At 42.6% G+C, this 19,307-nt stretch overlaps 1 non-coding gene across 1 annotated transcript in view; it reads right to left on the minus strand.

The window, feature by feature from the left end:
* Nucleotides 1-1,332: 1,332 nt before the first annotated feature.
* LOC114214759 (uncharacterized) overlaps nucleotides 1,333-19,307 on the minus strand; it is a 720,582-nt gene continuing 702,607 nt past the window's right edge. The window contains exon 8 of the transcript XR_015768493.1: nucleotides 1,333-1,434. This is a non-coding gene — a transcript (uncharacterized LOC114214759). The remainder of the gene's footprint in view (nucleotides 1,435-19,307) is intronic.

Genomic DNA, 19,307 nt, shown 5'->3' on the forward strand with positions numbered 1-19,307 from the left:
TGGGAATTTCTAAGGCACTCCTTGCACTTCAACTTGAGGATGAATGAATGAAGGTGTCTGTATAAGCAAGCTCCTCGCATGGGTATGGAGAAACTATTTTTGATCTTCCGTCTTGTCTTTAGTCCCCAGCCCCTGAACCCAGTAGTACTGCAGATGACTCTGGTGGCCCCCATCTCCATGCTGACCAGGCAAGCCTGCCTGTCACCTACACGTCCACTGCCACTAATTACGATCCAGGTGACTAAAAGCACTAAAGGGGAACAGCAATGCAAAACAAAACAAAACAAAAACTCTGGCTTTGTCCCTTTGTGTATGATTTATGCCCAAATAGCTAAAGACATAGAAAATATGAATGTGAAAATTCTACCTGAAAGCTTAACAGGGATGTTACTTTCCCAGGGTTAGCATTTTCCAGTAACAGAGAGGTCTATAAAACACTATCCCATGACCTGCCTCATACCGTAGATAGGAAGACCTGAGAATACAACTAGAAAGAGGTTTTGTCTTAAAATGTATAATTAAACTGTTTTGCATGCATAGCCTCTAAATAATTTAACTTTCTAGCTTTTTCGGTTAAAAAAAAAGCATCTCTTCATCTGTTACTTTTAGCAATGGTTAATGAATAGTTGATATCAATCTTTCATAAGTATTGTCCTGTAGGCATCATGCCTCCTATCTCAACCTATTTGTGCACCTTGCCCTGTATTCTCGGACATAAATGCCTGACATAGAGGGAACTCAACCACATGCACAGAGCCATGCATCCAGAGGGCAGGGCTGAGCTGGAAGCAATGGGTGAGAAATGCGGCTGAAGGAGCCCTGAGTCCCCAGGGAGGGCCTTGGCCCCCCTAAAGGAGCAAGGGCATTAGCTCAAAGACGTGACTCAGACAACAGAGAGATGCCGAGGAGGAAAGCTGGCCCCTGGACCTGACCAGGGCGGCATGAAATGACAAGTTGCGGTGAGATTCAACAGAGTGGCTCAGGAGGTGACAAGGGGCCAAGAGATCGGCTGGGAGCTGCCACCACTTCCGGTGCGGGTTCAGACGACCAAGCAGAACAGCGCCAGGCCCCGCCAAGGACGCCGGGATCCGGCCCCGCGTCTGGTGAGGAGGTGTGCTGCTGCTCCGGGTGGGCGCTGCAGGCTGGCAGCTGAGGGCCACCACGGGCTCCTCAGCCCTGAGTCTTGCGGCCCCACCGCGATCAAGACCTGAAGCCATCTACCGCTGCATCTGCGTCTACAATTGTGTGAGGGTGTTTGGTTTTTGTTTTTTTGTTTTTCCAAATTAAACTGAGTGAACTGAGAAGCCTTTTGCTGGAGGCGTAATGTACTCACAGTAGTTTCCAAATAAATGGTGTCACTCTTCAGGTAAATCACTCCAAGGCTTGGGCCTAGTGCAGATGTTCATTGGGGCAGGGAACAGAGAGCGGTTGCATCTAGAGCAGACAAGGAAGAAAGATAAGGCAGTTAAATGACAGGTGATGGTGATCAGTCCCGCTGATGGAGACAGAACTGTGGGACTTGGGTGGGACAGTCCGGTCCTGCACCTTTGCACCAGAGAGGGCCGGCCAGGGGAGGCCGAGGCAGAAGAGGGGATGTCGCCCGGGCTCCATTCTCAGCATGCCCATCTGACGGCGGGGGTGGTTCGAAATCTTCCACAGCACCCTGTTTGTGCGGACGCAGTGCATTTGATGGTGGGGACATGGAAATCGAGGTGGAGGGTGAGGGCGGGGGGCCTTCAACCTTGCCACAGCCGACGCTTCTGCTGGTGTTCTTGATTCCACTGTAGCCTCTCCTGCTGTAGCACCCAGTTCTTACCTGCTCTGGAAACGCCGCTGACCTGGCCACGTTCTGAAGTTCCTGCGGCGTCTCTGCCTTTCACTACAAAGTCTCCGCCATCTCCCGTGTCCTCTAACACGTGGCGCTCAGCCTTAGGGGCTGCAGGGCTGACCGCTGTCTGTCTCCAGCCTCGCACCCAGAGGTCCTTCCCCAGGCCTTGCCCTTTTGGCCACACCAAGCCCTGATGACCACATTATTCCCGAAACTGTCCTCCCTTCTCACTGGGACCCCGCATTTTCCTGACTTTCCTTCCACCACTCAGCTCTCTCTTCTGCCTCCTTTACTGGCTCATCTTCATTCTCCTAAATGTAGATCTTCCTCAAGATTCTCTTCTCAGTCTTTGCCTACACCCACCCTGCATGACCTCAACAATTACTTCTCCATAGAGAACACCCACATGGCTATCTTTAGTTCCTGCTTGTCTGCAGAGCTCCAGATCCACATTATTAATAACCTCTGGTTATTGGTTCATTCACTCATTTGCTTGTTCATTCATTTAGTCACTCATTCATTCATTCAGTGTTTGCATAGCATCGCTCAGGCACCTGGAAAAGATGAATAAGACAGGGCCTCTAGCTCTGAGAAGCTCACACCTTCATCAAATACCGCACAGACATTTCTAATTCAGGAAGTTTAAAACAGAAATCATTGTCTCTCCCTCAAAATATGTTCCCATTTCCTGCCATGGTCCATTTCCTACCATCTTCACCCAGTTACTTGGTCCTACAATGGAGGAGTCATCTTTAATTCCTCCTTTTCTTTTGCTTCTCATATCCAATCAGTTGCCAAGAGAGATTAGAGGCTGTGCTTCCTAAATCAATACCTACTCTCTCTCCCAACACCTATTTATCCCTTTGTCATCTGTGCCAGGACTTTTGTGAGAGCCTCCCAATGGCTTCACTTCTTCCAGGTTCTTTTTATCTTTAGCCCATCCTTTACATCAATACCACATTAATTTTTCTTAAGTACCACTCTAAACATATCATTCCTTTGCTCTTTGCCTACTAGACTAAATTTAAACTTCCCAGTTTGGCATTCAAGGCCCCTACAATATAGACCCAGTCTAATTTCCACTTCCACACCACAGAGAAGTCCCACTCTTTCCCATCCAAATGCCACCTCATTATAAAACATCTCCCCAAGGAAAGTGCCCTAGTTGAGTCTTCAAGCACTTTCTGCACTACTCCCTTTGCATGTTCTATGGACTCTAATAATTACTTGTGTAATTTGGCTCCCCCCTCTATAAGCTCCTAGGAAGCAGAGATAATTTTTACTTCGTGTACCCTATAATACCTTGCCTTGCACAGAGATTTGTGCTCGGCCGATGTCTGCTAAACCAAAGTTAAAAGGAATCAAGACTCTTGCTTAGAGTCATGGAAACTGAGACTGAATTGGAAAGACCTGAAAGCTCATCGCCTCTCATTTTCCAGATGAGATTAAGGGAACTGACTCGCTCAAGGCCACATCCTTCCTCTTGGCTGAGCAGCAATAACTGATAGAAAAGGTCACAGATCTTTAAATATCTATCAGCGCTTGCTCCGCACCAACAGGCCCAGCAGACCATCCACAGTCACCAGACCAGAGAGAGTGAGGGGTTCACGGGGTACACAGCCAGCAAGGATATACTGGGTTCCAAAAGACAAAGAAATTTGTTTCACTGATTCACTTCAATAAACTGAAATAATAAATATCCTTTTATAGACAAATCATGTTAAAAAATGAGGGTGGATTTAAAGAACAAGGAAGCAAACCTTTCTAACACTGTCAGCAGAAACAGTTATGACAATATTGCAAATGCCACCGGGGTGATAAACTCAGGGTGAAAAGCAGGATGAAGGAATTTCTCATGCTTTAGAAAAGCAGCGGGTTCAGCTGAAGTTCTTGGTGAAAACATGCCACAGTAATTCTATGGTTAAATTCTGACCTCGTGGAAACAGAGGTCATTGGTGGTCCTGCTAGGACACAACACACGTCTGTGTGTCTTCTCCACCTAGTCTTGCCCAGGATTGATCCTATAAGTTTGTTTAAATTTTCACGGATTTTTCTTTCACTGTATCACCAATTTACTTGTGGAAACGCATAAGCGAGTGCTCCCAAGGCTCCCAACTTTCTTCCCTTCTTTTCCTCCCATGATAGAAGTACTCACTGTTTAATCTCCTTTCTAGCCTCTTCCTCAGACAGAATCCTTTCCTCTTGCCCAAAGATGAAAAGCTCCCTCCCCCCCCCCGAAAATATGGGAATAACAGCGTTTACCTAGGTGAGAAAACCAGACTTTTCTAGGGAATCTCGGTAGTGTTTACTTGGCCAGAAAAGCTCAGCTCTTAAATGTTAGCCTCCAGTTACAGGACTTCATCTGCCTCTCCCAGGCGAGTACTTACTGTTACTTACCAGAGGAAAAACTTGGTACTATCAATCAGATTCTTTTTGGCCAGTGTGGGGGAGCCAAGCTATGCAATGAGACATCCATTCAATAGCAACATCCAAGTAGCACCACATAAACAGCAAATGGGGCTCAAGAGCTCTCTATAGTTCTTACTAAACCATCTTATGGCTGGACAGGTTATCAACACTTCACCAGACACGGCTTCCTTCTCTTTTCTCCCCCTGGCAACTCCATTAAAATGATAAAGGATATGACTGACCGATATGTCTAGTGCATTGCAATGAAAAATCACCTGGAAGCATACAAATCCATTGTGTAATTAGAGAAATGTACATTTTAAATATGCCTAACATTTGGTTTAAATTGTGCATTTTATAATTAAATGGAGATATAATCTTTCTGTCCTTTAATCAAACTCCTCCCCACATCCCGCTGCTATAATCTTCCTTTCATTTTTTGGCAAACGGTCACCTCTCCCCCTCTCCTTACTTCCCCACATGCCTCAGCACACACCTAGGGGTCTATTAATCAGAACCACTGCCTAGTGTGTCATGTTTTATTGCTTAAAGGGTGGGTATGCTCTAAAAAAGACTCCTTGAAAATGACTTCATGAGGTTTCATATTTATTCTATTGCAATGACTCCCATATCCAATGTACACAGTTTTTAAGTCAAAAGATAATTCTGAGAGGCTGCTGGGGCTACACATTCTTCCCAGAGTCTGGAAATCCAGCTGTTCTCTCTGCCTCTTACATCATCACTGTAATAAAGAATCTGTTCTTGGATCCCAGCTGGCAACGTTCTTGATGGTGTCAGAGGCAGAAGAGACAGTGGGTCATTTCCATCCCAGTTGTTTTATTGTTGACGTCTCTGCAGCTCTGTCTTGGAAGCCCTCAGAGAGCAGAACTGTTATGTAACACACTGTCACACATCACTACAAGGAATTTTCTGTGGAGGTCTCACTTCAGTGTGGCTCTTCCCATTCTTCGGAAATCACACCAGATCATCCTAAAATGACAGATGGGGCCTTTGTGATGAAAGCTCACAAAAAAGGTAATAGTAACAATAATAGTTACCATTTGTTAGATGTCTACGTTTTGTCAGGGACTGCAGGGGGGAATTTTTACATGTAAATACATTCTCACTGAATCCTCATAGCAATGTCGTGTTGGAGGTATTAGCATGCCCATTTTACAGATGAGGAAAAGTGAGACTAAGAGAGCTCAATTATCCATTCTGTGGATAGTGAGGTCAGAATTCAAGGTCAGATCTGAGCCAGATCTCTCTTACTTTAAGTCTAGGCGGGGAGTGGGGGTGTTTTGTTTTTTGTTGTTGTTTTTTTCTTCCTATACAACAGCTGTTCCAACACAGCATGACACATTCCTAGTTCCCACTGTGACCTCGGCACAAGAAAGACACTTGTGCTATTTCCATGATGATTCAGACTGGCAGCACAGACCTCAGGTGAAGGAACTCTTTCAGAATCAATAAGTAGAATTCCTTCCTAACTCCTTTCTATTTGAAGATGAGAACATCTTTTAACGGTCTTCTCAGACTCTAATGAACAAATGAATCATGCAGGATTTCTGATTCAGCATGTCTGGGACTGAGTCTGTGATTCTGCATTTCTAGAAAGCTCCCAGGTGATACTGATGACACTGGGTTGGGTACCACAGGTCTTATGTCTGATACTCGCCTTCCTACTGTTTTTGAAGGAGCAGTTCAAGCTGAATAACTTGGCTAACAGCTCACACGGCACGACCGGCTTCTGATTCTGGGCCAGTTTGTCAGGTCATCAGGCATCAGACAGAATTCAAGAAGTTTCTGGCATAGAGCACATCATGGGAAAAAAAAAAAATTGTTCCTAGATCCCCCAGGGCTCTACTACCCCCGCACTGGAAATTAAAATGATAATGTCTCTAACATGTAACGTTCCTATTTTTTATATTATTGTTATTTTTAACAATAATTATCTGGTAATAATTCAAATAACACCTTTCCTCTGAGAGATTCAGTGAGCTTTACTAACCTTAATTGTCTAACAGCAATTCCCAGGTGTAGCTAAAGCTGTCTCAAAGATCACAGTAAATTTAAAATTGTTCCACTTTCCTCCTTTCTTTGCCCCATATGTAGTGATGAATTAGTGGTGAAGGTTTACTAATTGGCAAAGACCCACGGTCTCATAATCTGAGGCATCGGAAATTTGGTAAAGGTAGGGTAACTCGAAGGCGTAATCCGCAGAGAAGTGGTGGTAGGGCACAAGAGACTGGTGAGAGAAGAAAGGAGGGAGCGTTAGGGGGATAAGAGGGTGAAAAGAGAAAGTGAGACGACAGAACTAGCTGGATGACCTTGGATGAGCCATTTAACCTCTAGGTGGCTCAGCTTTTCCATCTGTAAGAAAATGTGGATTTTATGACGTTTAAGGGACCTTAAAACTCTAATAGTCCCTGAGAAGAAAGATGTGGGAATTAAGTAGCTCATCAACCTGTTAAACCAGTATGCCTGTAAAGAAATCTATTTGACTTTTAACTTTTTAACTAATTACCTGAAATGAATTCCCAAGCCTACAACACTAACCCACAGCCCCCTCCGGCCCCCCCACCTCTCTGGAAAGTGGTGAGAAAAACCATTTAACGAAGAAGGCACCAAAGGCATCACGGCCAGACCAGCTAATCATCAACCCCATCTTCAGCTTTCCAATGCTATAAGAAATGTTTTACTTTAAAATATTTTAGCTCCTTTAAAAAACATTTTAGCTCTTTGATTAACCACTAGTTAATACCCATGTCCAGAAGAAATACCTCTGATGGCTTGAAGACCCCTGGGATGGCCCTGCCAATAGAAGGTCCTGCTGTTTGTCACATTAAATCTATGTTAATTTTCCCCATAGAGATTTCTTGATTCCTCTTTGACAATTTACAAACTCTGTTAATAACACCTGCATGTCCCAGGAGACTTAGAGGTAGCAGGTACAGTTGATTCTTGTTTTTAAAATAAGAGATCTTTGGGATCGGGTGAGAGATATCTATCTCAATACATACATACATGTCATATATACATATGCAGACAAACATACACTGATGATAATCATTTTTCTGGCTTTAGTGAGTAACTGGTGATGGAAACTCCTCTAAGTCACTTGACACCGGAATCTTCCCCATCAGAAAGCCTGCCACACGTCCTGGTTATAAGGTCATTTTAAACTATGTAATGAGGATTCCAACATGGACACGATTTATGGTGCAGCACATTACTTGTGTTATATCAGAGTTATCTATACCTTGCTTATTGCACTGAGGATGTTTTCTGGACTAGTCATTAGAGTTTGTGGCTAAATGGAGAAACAGGTACCAAGAAATATAAAAATGACATGACTCTGGAGAACACACCATCACTGTCTCCAAAGTGAACATCACTCCCCTTTTCCTGCTTCTATCACTTCCACAGGACCATTAACTAAATGCTGACTGTGTGGCAGGTATTGTGCTTGGCACTTTCCATACATTATTTAACTTTCTTTTTTTTTCTAAGATTTTATTTATTTATGTGAGAGAGAGAGACAGAGATAGCAATAGAGACAGCAAGAGAGAGCACAAGTGAGGAGGAGAGGGAGAAGCAGGCTTCCCGCTGAGCAAGGAGCCCGATGCGGGACTCGATCCCAGGACCCTGGGATCATGACCTGAGCAGAAGGCAGATGCTTACCCGACTGAGCCACCCAGGTGCCCTGTTTACCTTTATTTCTTATAATCACTCTTTAAGGGTAGGAATTCTATTCTGATTTTATAGATGAGGAAACTGATGTTTAGGAAAGTAGAATTATTTACCCTAGATCATAAGGCCAGAGGGTAGCAAAGCAGGGCTTTAAGGCCAGGTTTTAATCACAGTGCGTACGTCTTCATCTACAGCTAGCTTGTGCTCTCCGGCCTGCATCCCAGTCTTGTTCACTGAGGTCCTTGCCAGAGGTTTGTATTAGACTCCATCATGGTCCTCTGCTGCCTTCTTGAACCTGTTTTTACCTTTCTCCAAAATCTTCTACATTTGACCTATGTTTTCCCTCTCTACTTTGATCGATGCTTCAATACAAAACTCATTACCATGTTCTCCATGAGCTTTACCATCATCTTCTCCAGCTACTTTGTCTCCCTCATCTTCATTCCAATGTACTCTTGCTGCTTCACGTTTGACATCAAGTAGTTCCAATCCCAGCTTGAGAACTCCCCTTTCTCAATGCCTAAGGAATCTCCTCTTTCCTCATGGCCCATTAGTCAGCTCCTGCTGGCTTCACTGGATGTCTTTGTCCAGCCTGACCTTACTCTATGATCAATCATTTCAACGCTGTTCTCAATAACCCTCCAGACTTCCTTGCTCCCTGACCTTCTGTATACAAAGTCTTTTCTCATGTTCCTCAACCATGAATTCATATCACCACATCATTCTCTCCTGCTCTCAGTACAAAATGTGACACATGCATGTCATCTGGACCCTCACTCCTGCTCAGGGTTGCTTCTAAATACAAGCCTACAGTAGTTTTTCTTGTTATGTCCTACTTTACCGAGGTTGTTCTCCATTCTCTTCTTCAGTTTATGACTTTGCCTCCTACATTGGTAAGACGGTCTAGACCATCCAGTGTGGTAAGCTTATTGGCTCTCATCTCCTTGCCCAATATCTCTGATTTTTCATCATTTTGTTTCCTCCGGATATATCTATACCTCTTTTCACATTCTCTTCCTATCTTGGAGGTTATCCTCTTTACTTCTGATCTTTCTCCTTCCCTTTGGTTTCATCAATGATATCTTCTTCTCTGTAGTCGATGACATATCCATTCAAAATAGTCCCAGATTAATCATCACAATATAGCATTTTGCCCCGCCTTCAACTCCTGCCCTTCAAAATATTTCTGGGTGGTATATCTTAAAATGAGTTTTATAGAACACTAGAACTTCAAGATGCACCTCAAAGAAAGTTCCTTGTTTAAAGAAATATAGGAAACACTGCATGCAATATGTTTCTCTTGCAAACTTATAATGCACATGAGGATGTTAAAGGTGCTGAAGACTGCAGCACTGCCCAAACTTATTCGATTATAGACCATCCCCCAGCCCTTTTTAATGGAACACTTATCAACCTCATAATATACTTAGAGAAAGATGCTTTAATGGATTTCTCTGGTTCCAAATACTTGAGCCTGGGTATGTAAGTTCACTGAATCTATATCAAATAAGCCTTCTCAGATTTCCTTTCTGTCAATACTCCATTTGGTCTAACCCAGTTAACATTCAGGGTGTCGAAAAGACTGAGCACATTTGTATTTCTGAGCCCCTGAACATAGTATTTTGGCTCTGTAGAGTGCCTTTATCACCTTTTCCTCATCTAGGCCTTTCCCCTTCTTCAAGACACATACAAAATGATGTATTCCTTATGAAACTTTTCCTTGTGAAAACCATCTTGGCCCATATTGAGCTCTGCCACACAATGAGCACTAAAATAAATGGATAGAGTTTAATGCCTGTTTTCTGTGTCATTGGGGAGAATGTCTATTCTGTAGGGCATGGATCTTGTTTTATACATTATAGAAACTCCAGCACACCCGGCAATCCCTAGGGCACACTATGCGGTTATAACCATATTAAAGGTTACCACATGGGCTATGGTGAGTGCTGTGAATTGTGTAAGCCTGTTCAATCACAGACCTGTACCTCTGAAACAAATAATACATTATACGTTAAAAAAAAAAAGAAGATAGTAGGAAGGGAAAAATGAAGGGGGGGAAATCGGAGGGGGAGATGAACCATGAGAGACTACGGACTCTGAGAAACAAACTGAGGGTTCTAGAGGGGAGGGGGGTGGGGGGATGGGTTAGCCTGGTGATGGGTATTGAGGAGGGCACGTATTGAATGGAGCACTGGGTGTTGTATGCAAACAATGAATCATGGAACACTACATCAGAGGCTAATGATGTAATGTATGGTGATTAACATAACATAATTAAATTAAAAAAAAAAGGTTACCACAGGTAGATATGGATGACATTGGGGCATGATACATCAGAATTTGATTTCTGTAGCGATTGGGATAGTTTACTATGCTAAAGACCCAGATGGAATGTACCATCACCTTGTCGGGGAAGAAATACCACCTACCATCACCGTCATCACCTCTTCAAATGATAACACCCATGCTTGGAGGAGATGGAAGTCTAGATCTAGATGAGCAAAGGCAGCTCTATCCCTAGGTGAAAATACGAATTTGCATTAGCTGACACCCAATGCGGAGAAGGGTAAAGTCATCTAGGAATATCAAAGGACCCATGAAAGGGACCACTGGATTGCCTCTCTACCAATGATGAAATTACCACTCATGATCATTAAACCATGGCAACCTGATGAAAAAGAGAAGGTTGTTCTCCTACCCAGGGAAGTCAGGCAGTCTTATACGAGGATCCAGTGCTTACAATGTGCCTGGTGTACAGAGCATGTAGCGACCACCTGCAGAATGTCACAGGACTGAATGTGCTCCTCCTTCCACTCATATTCCAACTCTCCTGCTTTGGGTCAGTGTACAGACACATTACATCGGAAGAGTCAAGGCAGCCTGGCTACCAGAAGCACAACATGCAACCCCCTGAAAACAATGAATTCCATCTTTCCCATAAATTTCTTTCACTGCTAGAGCCCATAAGAGCACACAGCAACTGTCTGTCTTAGGCAAGTGTGCCATAACCAGATATTAAAAGGCTTTGAGTTTTTCAGATTAGATGTTATCTGAAGTTGGGTCTGAACAGGTTCTCTAATAGTGAGTTCATAAGGAGGCTAGGACTAGAAATTTCATCTCTTGATGCTTAGGGAGTTTTATTATGTGAGAGAAGACAGTATGGCTTTCTTCCCTAAAACTGCAGCAACAAATGATTTTCATCTTTTAGCAAAAGAGAAAATGCATTTAATTAAAGTACAGTCTGTGAAGTGTCTTGCTACCTTCCTGGATAAAAAGTGTTTTACAAACAAAAGATTTAGTTAAAAACTATTTATAAATGGGAATGTTTACTTCTGTTTACTTTATAATAGGTAGAGACTGTATTATGTAATGTGTGAAAATAGTAGGATAATGGTAAAAGTTCTGTAATAGAAAATTCTGTGTTGGTCCTTAAGTTAAAATTCCTAAGAATGTAGTAGAGTGTTCATTAGTAGTAGTAATCAATAAGGAAATATTTTTAAAACTGGAATTTTTATTGTGGGAGTTTATTGGGTCAGTGAAGCTAAATGGCTTCGATATTTTCTGCCATGCTCCTGTTCAGAGTTGTCTTTCTGGACAATTTACACATTTGAGAGTGAAAATGAATGGTGGCCTGCCTTTTGGATGTGTGATAGGCCACTGGGGCAAGGTGGCTGTTTTCTGAGAGCCGTGGGCTGTTTCTATGGTAAAACATCTTAGTTTCTTCTTTTTGTAGTAAGAATAGGTGTTTTTACGTTAATGTTCTGGGTGAAACCTGAGATCTCTGCATCTCTCCCCAGGATGTCACCTGTGGCAGAGGCAGGGGGATACTACTGGCAATGCATTTCACTGATTTTGACACATTAAAGGTTATGCGGTACTTTCATACTTTCACGGACACTCTCTAAAAATGAGTTCCCGCTATCATGAGTCACATAGGTGAGAAGATTGAGGTGGGGGAAAAAGATTTAAGTGGCCCAGATAATGAGCAGTAAAGCTTAATCTAAAACCAAGGTTTTCAGAAGAAAATTCCTCCTCCTCCCACCTTTTTTTTCCCCCTAAAAACACCATGGCTGCCAAAGAGCTTTGTGGAAAATCCGAGGAGCAGAGAACTAGGTGGAGAATCAGAAGATCTGCCTCGTCTTCTAGATCGAATAAGAACCAGCCAGACGTGTGACCATGGTCAAGTCAACTTTTCTTTTCTTTTTCTTTTTTAGAGAGCATACTGCTGCTGCTTCTTTTTTTTTTTTTAAGATTTTATTTATTTATTTGACAGAGAGAGAGAGAGAGAATGAGAGCAGGAACACAAGCGGGGGGGTGGGAGAGGGAGAAGCCGCTTCCCGCTGAGCAGGGAGCCCGATGTGGGGCTCGATCCCAGGACCCTGGGATCATGACCTGAGCCGAAGGCAGACGCTTAACTGACTGAGCCACCCAGGCGCCCCTCAAGTCAACTTTTCTGACCCTTATAAAATCAGGAGTAAGGAATCAATGAATGGCATAATTACCTTCCAGCTGTAAAACCTCTCACCTGTAAAATAGTCTTGATTAAAAATGTGTGCTTTGCCTATCTTATAAAGTTGTGAGGCTAAAGTAAGCTGAGCACGTGGAAGTATTGAATCATGAGAGTCTCAAAGAATGAGTACTGGAAGAATGAGGAATGGGTCCCCTGCGTGTGTGGGAGCTGACAGCCCAGTCCATTTCCATTCAGGTTTTGGGAGAAGCTGTAATAAATCAGTCTAATCCCACTCTGTCCCCTCCTCTCCCAGCCTGCTGCAGAGCATCAGTCGAGCAAAGTTACTTGAGTGGGTGAGCCACACCTCCAAGTTCCAGCCTTTCTGAATAGAAGCTCCAGAGGTTTCTGAGCCACAGGGCAGAGCGATCCCTGTTCCTCCAGGTGTGTCTGAAACACTGGGGAGACCCTGGGGACAGTATGTCCAGGGAGCTGGGGAGGAAGGTCAGACAGCACTGCTCCCAAGGCCTGGTTTTCTCTTACACGCCTCTCCAGCCCACATGATTTTACCTGGCAGCCCCAGGAGCCGGAAAAGGCCCAGAAGAAGCAGGAGCCTCCTCTCCTGATAACCTAAGTGCTGCTCTGATTGAAAGGCAGAGGGTATCAGCAGAATGGCTGTACCGAGTCGGCATTGATTTCTCCAGCCTTTGTCTGCGTCTGGTTTCTGTCTCGTTTGGAGGTGGTTACTGTTACTACAAGCAGCATGAATCATGTCTCTGTTAAAAAACAGAGCTTCAATTGTCTTACATAACCCCTGGTAACTGAACGTCTAATAATAGCAAGCCATTTACAGGTAGGGAGTCTGTCTTCCTCCCAGACACACACACACACACACACACACACACTCACACACACTCTACTCTCAGTGTCTCACAGGGAGGAGGCAGAGGGAGAAAGGGGGCAGCACAATTGATTTTTTTTTTTAATTTAAAAATACATTGAGTACTCATGCATCACAGGGCTTGAAGACTGGTATGTTTAACTGAGCTAGTTTAATAAACTGAAGGAAACAAGCATTCTTCTTCAAAGAATTTGAAATAGCAAGAAGCCCTACACACACCAGACAGACACCTTCTCTGCCGCTCTACGACTGTATAAAAACCCCAAACCCCAAAGATGAAGGCAGGGTCTAAGGGGTAGGAGGTGGGTCAGAAGTTTCACTGGATTGGCTACCAGCTAGCACCAGGTAGGTTTAATTTTCAAAGGACTTTTTCTCCTATCCTTTTTGCTTGACCAGAGAGAGATAGTCCAAAGGTTCTTGGCCATAGTCATTGCATAAAATTCCAGAGAGTGAAAAGCAACTGAAAACACGTCTGCAGTGTCCCACTATGCAGGTGACACTGTATCAGGCACTGTAACCTGAGCCCCTTGCTTTGGGAGAGAGAACCCTGCATGGGAAGACTTGTATTTTTCCAGAGCATAATCTCTGCCTTGTAAGACATGATGAGGTCTTTTCATACACGATCCCCACTCAGGCACCCGTTAAGGTGATTACCAAAAGCAAATAACAGGACAGGCTGAAAAAAGGACTCGAAAATTAGAAAGGTGAGTTTTCCTTTAAACCTCCCATGTGAGAAAAAAAAAAATTAGGCTCCAGACAGCAAGTGAAAAAGTGCATGAGGGAAAAATCATATCAACTTGCCACATGCATGTTCTCAGTTCCTCACTGCCTCATCGTGGCCAACCTAAGAACAATCATTGAAGGCATTATTTTTTGCACGTGCGGCCCCAGGAGTCCTGTAACTCTAGATATCGTGTAAATTGGACCAGGGGAGGACTTTATGGAAAATTACAGATGGAGGCTACATCCTGCCACTCAGGCCAGGAGTACAGAAGGAAAACTTTCTTCTCTGTTTTGATTGTTCGATAACATGAAACGGTGGACGAGGCTCGTTAAAACCTAAGAACGTCCTTGGAAACACCCACTTTGAAGACCAGGGCCTGGTCTCTTCTGCTACTCCATTCTTTAGCGATACAAAAAAGGCATTTGGATATGGTTATATGTCAAAATGGTGTGTGTTCCCCCCAAATAGGATTTACTCTGCCTATTTTCCTTTTAGAATACTTTGTAAGTCCATAAGCAAAAGAGTTTTTAATAGAAGAAAGAAAAGAAAGAAGAAAAAAGAAGAAAAGAGGGAGGAAGAAAAAGGAAAATTACTAATGTTTCCTTATCCCCACTTGCAAACCTGGCTGGATTGCATAATAAAACCTCCACTGCTGTTCTCTGATGGTCTTCGCTCTGTGCCATATGGATGTGGCTGCTGGAGGAAATGAGTTCTAGGTTTTTCACACAAATATACAAATGCAGAACAGGAGGGATCTTCACCACTAAATCACCCCACATAACAACAGGACCACAGTGGTGGGATGTGGCTGATGGGGCTAGAATCTTCTGCTTATTTCATTCACAACTGACTGAAGTCAACTGATCTTAAGAGTTGGTACAATGGCTGACTAAATGTTTTAATAAAAACAGGTACACCACTGTTTTCTTCGTGAAAGTCTTTCCCCTCTAACTACTGTGAATATATTGCTGGACAATTCCTGCTTCTGGAAGAGGCGGGGGTTTGCCTCTTCTCCTCCTGGCCTCACAAACTAGCCTCTCCTATGCATTTGTGAGGTGATTACACATACCTGAAGTTTCAGGGCACTACATCAGCCAGTGGTGTGTTTGGCACCTGAGCAAGGACCCGGTGAGCCAGACACATTTAACATGTACAAGTGGATTATTATATTATTTGCATTGCAATGATACGAGTATTTCTGGATTGTTGCTGACAACTAGATCATAATAACCATATGTAGTGCAATAAACCACATGACATTGTATCAGAAGCTTAGAGTTCATCTCTTCAAATGACCTAGAGGTTTTTTTTTTTTTTTGAAAAAGAGAAATGGTGGATGCTCCCCCCACCCCCCCACCTTAATGAAGTATTTATTGAATGCCTATTGTCAGCGACGCACTCTTTATTCACAGGAGGGAGCTGGGCTATGCCAGGCTCTCACCATGTTCTTTCTCTTCTAACACTGAATGAAATATCAGTAAAACCAAGTACAGCTTTTTTTTTTTTTTGAACCAGATAGGCAATCAGTACATAGTGACGACCATGCTGCTGATGGTAGACGCTGGTGATACCGATGGCAGTGGGGATGGTATCCTTATAAAGGCACAGCAGTTTAAGAACATCTCAGGGACAATTCGGAGGGGGTAAATGAGCAGGTCTGGTCTGCTTTATGTATTCCAACCAATGTCTGGAACTCCAGAAACTTTTTAAAATAACATGATCACGCCATGTTTACAGGAATGCTAAGATTCTTATGAAAAAGAGGCATAGATGTTTATCTAGTGAGCTTCTCCCTATTTGTAGAATACTCAGAATACTTCTGAGAACCTGTCTTAATTTTTAGAATCATTTATAAGAATCCAAGAGTTTATTATTATAAAGTCAACTTCAGTTCAAAGCTATTATTCGAGATGCTCGTTGACAATTAAGAGACACAAAGCAATATTGGTGGGATAAGGAAAAGTTAAGAGTTCTCTAAACCGGTTTCAGAGAAATTGAAGAAATGGCAGAGTGGCTTGGCTGGAAGGCATCTGACTATAAATTAGAGGACCTGGGTCCCCAGCCATGTTTGTCAACTGCTGCGTAATCTTAGAAGTCATAACCATCTCTTGAGCCTCACTTCACCTTCCTCATCCGTAAAATGGGAGTGTTGGATTAAAGGGTCTTTAAGTTTCTTTCCAGTTTAACATTTGCTGATTTTATTTTATTTTATTTTTTTAAGATTTTATTTATTTATTTGACAGAGAGAGAGAGAGTGAGAGCAGGAACACAAGCAGGGGGAGTGGGAGAGGGAGAAGCAGGCTTCCCGCCTAGCAGAGAGCCCAATGCGGGGCTCGATCCCAGGACCCTGGGATGATGACCTGAGCCGAAGGCAGATGTTAAACAACTGAGCCACCCAGGCACCCCATCATTTGCTGATTTTAAAGTGAGGCAAGATGATAAAGTCATTCCGCCTTCCTCTCATTTTGGTAAGCACGTTGCTTTCTCCTGATCTGTGTCTATGTGGTTTGGTTTAGGTTTAGGTTTCTGGGTTCTGGATGTCACATAGTAAATAATCATGTCATTTTTTTTTTCTTTGTATATGTGGGAAAATCATAAGGGAATGAGTCTCCCTTTCTTTCTATGTCAATGTCTCTTCTCAATCAGATTTACACGCTGAATAAAAACATGATCGTCCTGTCTGTGAGGAAGGTTCTTCCTCATCCTCATCACAGGCCCTCACTCATGCTTATGCGAGCTTATCTATGTTATTTCTATATTTACATCTTGGCTATTTTTTTCTCTTTCAACTTGTTGAAATCCCTGGTAAGCATAAAGCTGCAAAAACAAAAACAAACAAATAAAACAAAACAGCTCTGTCTGAATAATTTACTTCAGTTAAAGCAATGTAAGAAAACACTGTAACACTCAGGGAAAAAGAAAAGCTTTTTAAAATACTCCTGTATCTTAGAAAAGACCAAATAAAATGTTACATCAATGATAGTTTCGTCTGTTGTTACCGTTTTTCATTTTCAAAGCAAATGCTACATATTGGGTTTATAGTCTGTGTACAGACATGGCTATTTCTCCCAATATTCCTCAGGCCACTGCATCCTGGATGCCAAGGAGGCCCAGAGCTTGCTGAGCTGGCTTTACGTAGACAAAGGAGCCACACAGAAAAACCAATACCTGGAGCTTGTATCATATCCTGACTAGGCACTGCCCTTACTCATGACTCGCTCTTTTCCATCTCTCTCCCGTTGCTCTGCTGGTTTAATTCCCGTCACCTAGAATGCCCTCTGTTTGCCTGCCTTTCCTGCCCAAGATTCCTCCTATCTTTTGAGACCCACTTAGCTCACACCCCATTTCCAAGAAGCAACTTGGGTTGACCCAACTTGGGACCCAGGGATAATTTTCATGGCTGGCAAGTGACAACTAGCCCACATGACAACTGGAGTTACTGAGAACACCTATCTAGGAAGCGCTCAGAGAACACCAGAGGAAAAAAACTGTTAAGAGTTGCAGGGTCCTCATAAAAGGAAAAAAGGCTTTAGGAACAAGGCCAATATAGGAGCCATGGTACATAAGAGAAAAGCTGTAGCCTTGTAAATAAAAGTTGTGGCCTTGTAAAGGAAAGTTGTAGCCTTGTACAGAAGGGATTGTTTTCGAATGGCCTGGCCCTTCTTTTCACTTTTCTCTTCTTCTTCTTCTTTTTTTTAATAAAGGAAAAGAAATACTCTTTCTTAAAAGGAGTTGAGACATTGCATATAGCAACATATAGTGTCATAAAGTTTGACTGTACTAATTATGAAGCTCAAATGTCAAGATTTTAACAGGGAGAATATGGGGGCACAGTGAAAATAGGCAGACAGAGGTATGTGTATAGAATCTGAACCTCATCTACCCCAAGCCCCCTCGGTCTGATGGCCACACCGTGAATTATGATAAACTCTAACAGTGCCTAGCTGGGCTTAAGTGATGGGCCATGATATATTCTGATAGTAAAAGATAGAATGAAGCTCAGGAATGCTCGATGCTGTTATATATGTATATGATTTTATTTATGTGTATATTTTTATATCTATATATACAAACATATATATTTGTATGATGTTTGGCAACCTCACTCATGGTATTCCTGTGAAGTAGGCATGTGGTAAACATAATTAGCCCATTAAACAGATGGTAGGGCTCTGGCATATCTCACCATATTCTAAAATGGTGGAGCTGTGAGCAGGAACTGAAGAGAGAGTGCAGTTTGATGCATGGTTCACTGCAAATCTCTGTGAATTGCTACTTTCCTAAAGACAATCTGGGTAGGCTGCGTTTGGCTGAGAACTGGGGATGGTTTGGGAAGCTTTAAAAATATACAAGGGGACAACTTTTCACATTCATTCAGATATAGTATCTTCATTTTTACTTACTAGGGACATTTTTTGAAAAACAGCTTTTTATCTTAACTCATCTGTGTTCCAAGCAAACTCCCAAATTGCTGAGCAGATTAAAAAAAAAAAAGAAAAAAAAACCACCCACATGCCAAGTAGAAACACTGGGTAAATGTGTGTGTGTGTGTGTGTGTGTGTGTGTGTGTGTGTATGTGCATGCGCGTGCGCATGTTTTAATTGTCTTTACAAAGTGCATTATTGGGAAGGATAAAGTTGAAAAAAGGTTTGGTACCATAAACATAAACACACAGCCATCATTATAGCACAGTGACTACATAGGGGCCAAAGCACATGTGATCAACTTTTACTCAGCTGATGTATGTCGCCATGGCATTGCCACTCCACAGTTCAGCTGGCTTTAGAGAGCCTGTAATTAAATATTCCAGCCCAATTCTTTGTCCATTGAAATAGGGGTTAGCAGAAGTGAAAGGGTTACTGGAAGTTAAGACTTGAATTTACAAATGTATTTGAACCGGCTTCAAGAAGACATGAAACATCAATACATCTGGAGAATAGAACTTGCACTTGACTGTTCTTTACCATCTGGTCTCAAGAACATTTTCTGCCTGGAAGTTGCATAAGCAATGAAAAAACACACAAACAACTTCCTGTACCATGTTTTTGGTCACTTATAATGACGCATTACAAAGTAAACCAGCTAAATATGAGCAACTGTGCCTAACTCCAGATGACACCGTACATTATATAACTAAGATCAATGACAGCAAACATTTTCATTTTAAAAGATCTGGACTTGAAAAAATATTCAAGAATAAACAGCCTTCCTTCTAAGGTGTTTTTCTTGAGTAGTTCTGACTAGATTCTAGGCTTTTAATGTCACTGCAAAACTCCAATTTTTTCCAAATTAAAAAAAAAATGAA

The sequence above is a fragment of the Eumetopias jubatus genome, unplaced genomic scaffold (genome assembly GCF_037043125.1).
Source record: "Eumetopias jubatus isolate StellerSeaLion01/CBP00866 unplaced genomic scaffold, mEumJub1_p1.0 scaffold_1, whole genome shotgun sequence".
Classification (NCBI taxonomy): Eukaryota; Metazoa; Chordata; class Mammalia; order Carnivora; family Otariidae; genus Eumetopias; species Eumetopias jubatus.